A 5,164-nucleotide genomic window follows, 5' to 3' on the forward strand; every position below is an offset into this window, starting at 1 on the left:
TTTTGTTTGTTCATTTTTATCTCTCTGATATTTCCATTGTTTACTTACAATTGGGATTTTCTATTTTTGTGTGAAGTGACAAGCCCTCTATTTGTATTTTATTATCTGTTATAGTATTTATTTGAAGATATTTATAAAGGTTAAATGCAGATCTTATGTTAATTCGTGTTCCAAACTTCTATGTTTGCCTTGTCTATTCACTGTTTTCATGAGTAAAAGTTCCTCATTTTAAGTGCCTATTTTATCATTTTTTAGTGATTAGTGTGGTCAGTGTGTTGTTTTAAGCTGTCTTCCCTAAGTTGAGGTCACAAAAATGTTGTTCTAGAATATACTTTAAAATTTTTGGCCTTTCACATTTAGGTATTGAATTCTTTGAAGTTAATTTTTGTGCTTGCTATGAGACACGGGTCCAGTTTCTCCTGTTTCTCTCTTCCTTCTTTCATTTTCCTTTCTTTTCTTTTCTTTTCTTTTTTTTAAGGTGGCTGGCTAGAATCATCCAACCCCATGACCTTGGTGTTATAACACCATGCTCTAACCCACTCAGCTAACTGACTAGTCCTCTGACTCTTTTTTAAATTGATGAGCAATTGTCCCAATACAATGTAATGAAATTGCAGCCTTTCTCATCTGATGTCCCTAACCATATGTACCTTGCAGCAAATATTCATACATGCTTAAGTGTTTTCCTGAGCTCTGTATTTGGCTCTGTTTCTCAATCTGCCTGTCTTGGCTGAGATACCGTATATTCCTTACTACTATAATATCATAACAAATTTTGGTATTTGTTAACATTTTTTTTCTATATAACCTTCTTTAAGAGTGTTTTGTACATTTTTGCCCCTATGTATTATGCATAATTTTTCAATTATTCTATCAAAATTCATTTAAAAAAAACTAGTCAGGATTACCTTGAATTTATCAATTTAATTTGGGGAATATTGGCATTTCAATAATTCCAAGATTTCTAGCACTTGAACATGACACATCTTTCCATTCTTAAGTTTTCCTGAGGGTCCCTTAATATGACTTATGAATATGCATATACTTTTTTTTGACAGTGGTCTTGTTCACCATTTATTGGAATTTTTTCTATAACATTCACATATTAAGTTACAAATATATATATCTAAAAAACTTACCATTTTTGAAATGTTTGTTGGTGGTGCATAAGAACACAGTACTATAGTATACTGATGAAATACTGATATATTTGAAATGAAGTGTGGGTTATCAGCAATGTATTAAAGGATGCAATAGGGATTGCATACCATATGCTTATTATCCAAATAATGTATGATTCGTATTTATGCATTTATCAAAGTTAAAGCCATACCTTGGAGATATTGCAGGTTCAGTTCAAGACCACCACAATTAAGCAAATACCACAATAAATGAAGTCTGGTAAAATTTTTGTTTCCCAGTACATATAAAAGTTATGTTTGCACTATCCTATAGTCTATTAAGTGTTCAATAGCATTAAGTCTAAAAACATGTACATACCTTAATTAAAAACACTTTATTGGTAAACAATGCTAATGATTGTCTGAGTCTTCAGGGAGTCATAGTCTTTTTTATGGTGGAGAGTCTTACTTCAATGTTGATGGCTGCTGACTTATCAGAGCGGTAGTTTCTGAAGGTTGGGGTGGCTGTGGCAATTTCCAAACACCTGTTAACAGTGATATTTTGACCTTCTCTCTTAAATTGCAATTGTTATTAATGCTATCTATAATGGTGAATACTTTCCAGAGGGTTTTCAATTTACTTTTCCCACATGCATCAGAGGAATTACCATTTATACCAGGTATAGCCCTGAGAAATGTATTTCTTAAATAATAAGACTTGAAAGTCAATGTTAAACATTGGTCCATGGGCTGCAGAATGAATGTTGTGTTAGCAGGCATGAAAACAACATTAATCTTCTTGTACATCTCTATCAGAGATTCTGAGTGACCAGGCTCATTGTCAATGATCATAATATTTTTAAAGAAATATTTTTTTCTGAGCAGTAGATTTCAACTTTGGGCTTAAAATGTCCAGTAAACCATGTCGTAAACAGATATACTGTCATCCAGGCTTGTTGTTCCATTTATAGAGCACAGACAGAAGAGATGCAGCATTATTATTAATGGCCATAGGACTTTCATAATGGAAATGAGCACTGGTCTAAAATGGAAGTCAGCAGCTGCAACAACCCCTAACAAGAGAGTCAATTCATACTTTGAAACTTTTATTTTGTTTTTTCCAAAATTCTTAAATATTTTATTATTGACTAAGAAGACAACAGTATAGCCAATGATGGCAATAACATTAAAGGGATCTTCTGGGCTTTTCGATATGCAAATATTTTTCTTATAAGAGTTGCCCTGCTGTGATCTCAAGAGTCCACATTAACTCCTTTTCTGGGAACATCCTTTTCTTAGTTTCTCTATTCTTGAAGAGCCTGGGCCATAAAGAGTTTGCCTAAGTTTGGGGGAGTGAACTCCTTGATGTTCTGGCCGTATTAATCTGGCCTGCGATGAGTGGCAAATCCATCCTGGCAGCAGGCTGGGGTGGTTTGAAGAGTTTGGACAGGTCCTCCTCAGGGAGTGGGGTCTCTCCTCGATTCTGGCACTGCATTTTCTCCTGCTGGCGACGCTGTTGATACTGAGGTTTCTGCTGCTGCTGTTTACTAGTATTCCTCATGTATGTTTATATTTAAGTGTGTCTTGGCCCATTTCATCCACTCTGTCCATCAGCATCTGCACATTCTTTCCCAAATATTTGATGCTGGCAAGACTGAGCAATTTACGTTTATCTGCTACTGCTGACTTCTTCTGAAGCTCCCACATGAGAACGTTGATCAGATGTGAATTTTTAATTACAATAGGTACTTCTTCAAACAGGTGCCCAAAGGTGATATTTGCCTTTTTCAGTTCTTCAGGGGAGAAATCCTGCTCTTTACAAACTTCCATCAGTTTGGGAGTGAGTGTGGATGCCTTTAGTGAGGGAGACCCTTGGGCAGTTTTTATGGGATCATAGATGAGAACGACAGATTCTTCAATGACATGTTGGTAACTGAAGTGAGAATCCAAAAGTGCACGGGTGACGAATGAGCAATAGTGTGTGTACTGGTACCAGCCCACATGGAGATGATCAGTGTTTATATGGTGAAAGCTCTGCATCATTTCCATCTGATATTGAACTTCATCAAAGTCAGCATCATCCTCTGTGTGCTGGGGGGAAGGAAAGTAGTTGGTAATTTCAAGCCAATCTTCTACAGCCAAGCCCCAAACACACCTTGAACATCCTCAGTTCCTGTTCCTTCTTCTTGGTAATGTTTGATTATCTTTACTACAACCAAGCCATCTATCTGCACTTGTTTCACAGCCGAATCTCTGGAGCCGCCTTTGCCTTTGCCCTTCCTTGCCATGCTGGTGGTGGAGCTCCCATTCTTTGAAGCTTTGAAGCCAGGAGGCATTGAGTTCTCCCTGGTTATGAAAGTCCTAGAAGGCTTCTTCTTCCAATATAAGTATGTTTCATCTACAGTGAAAATCTGTGCTTTAGTGTAGCTGTCTTCGTCAATTAATCTTGCTAGGTCTTCTGGATATGTGCAGTTTCTACATCAGCACTTGTATTTTGTAGACAGCTTCTTTCCTTAAACCTCATGAACCAACTTCTGTTAGCTTCAAACTTTTCTTCTGTAGCTTCCTTGACTTTCTCAACCTTCACAGAATTAAAAAGAGTTAGCACCTGCTCTGAATTAGGCTTTGGCTTAAAGGAAAGTTGTGGCTGCTTTGCTCTTCTATCCAGGCCACTAAAACTCTCTCCACATCAACAGTAAGGCTGTTTTGCTTTATGATTTGTGTGTTCACTGTAGTATCACTTTTAATTTCCTTCAAGTGCTTATTTTAAAAAATTATTTACTTATGAATATTCATGAGATACAAAGCCAATTGTCCCCCTTCCTGCCCATGATGTGAGCGCCCGATTCATACTGGGGGCCTAACCATTACCCACCTCATCTGTAAAAGTGCTTATTTTTTCATTCAGAATTTGGCTATTTAGCATAAGAGGCTTTCAGCATATCTCATCTTTCAACATGCCTTTCTTCTTCAACTTTATCATTTCTTGCATTTTATTTAGAGAGTGAGATATGTGACTCTTTCTTTCACTTTAACACTTACAAGCCACTATAGGGTTATTAACTGGCCTAATTTCAATACTGTTGTGTCTTAGGGAACAGGGAGGGAGGCTTGAGGGGAAGGAGAAAAACAGGAGAACAGCCAGTCAGTGGAGTGGTCAAAACACACACTTCATTTACCAATTAAGTTAACTGTCTTATATGGGCACAAGTTCGTGGTGCCCCCAAACAATCACAGTAGTAACATCAAGGATCATGGATCACATATCATCATGACAGATATCATAATACCAAAAAAATATGAAATATTGTGAAGATTACCAAAATGTGGCACAAAGACACAAAGTGAGCACATGCTGTTGAAAACATGGCACCGATAGACTAGCGTGATGCAAGGTTTCCACAGACTTTCAGTTTGTGAAAAACACAGTATCTGCGAAGTGCAAAAAGTAAAGCACAACAAAATGAGGTGGGCCTGTCGTCATGCACATAGGAATTCTACACAAATCTGCTCATTCTCTGTGAACTTATGTCTCAAATAGTTGAATCTCAAATCCTCTTGTAGTTCTCCTGCAGTTATAGTGGTAATACACAATTTTTAAAATTAATAAGTATATTAGTCTTGTCAGTCATAGAACAAGTTTGTTTTCTCTTATATAGAGAGAGAGAGGCTGGCTTTACAGATTATTGTAAGGCCCTTTTTTATTGGTTATAAACTATAACATGAGAGCAAAAAATGACTTGATAAGGGAAGATAAATATAGTTAAGAGTGAAAAATAGGCTAATTGAATACAAGCCAGTTTGATTTAAGTGGTTATCTTTGCACAGTGAGGAGAGAAAATAACACTATGGGGTAAAATGAGATGTTCAATGCCACCTCTAGTTTTCTTAAAAATAAAAGTGTGACTGAAGTGTGGCAGTATCTTAGAATTTGTTAACTGCAGGTGGGAAGAATACAGTAAGTATTGAAACATTTTTATTCTTCTCTATGTATTTGAGATAATTCACAAACTGAAATGAGACAGGATATGCATCCCTGGAGC

General features: G+C 36.6%; 1 pseudogene; it reads right to left on the reverse strand.

The window, feature by feature from the left end:
* Positions 1 to 2,425: 2,425 nt before the first annotated feature.
* LOC103599874 lies at positions 2,426 to 3,457 on the reverse strand (annotated as a pseudogene).
* Between the last annotated feature and the right edge of the window lie 1,707 nt (positions 3,458 to 5,164).

The sequence above is a fragment of the Galeopterus variegatus genome, unplaced genomic scaffold, assembly GCF_000696425.1.
Source record: "Galeopterus variegatus unplaced genomic scaffold, G_variegatus-3.0.2 Scaffold3134, whole genome shotgun sequence".
In the NCBI taxonomy this organism is placed as follows: domain Eukaryota; kingdom Metazoa; phylum Chordata; class Mammalia; order Dermoptera; family Cynocephalidae; genus Galeopterus; species Galeopterus variegatus.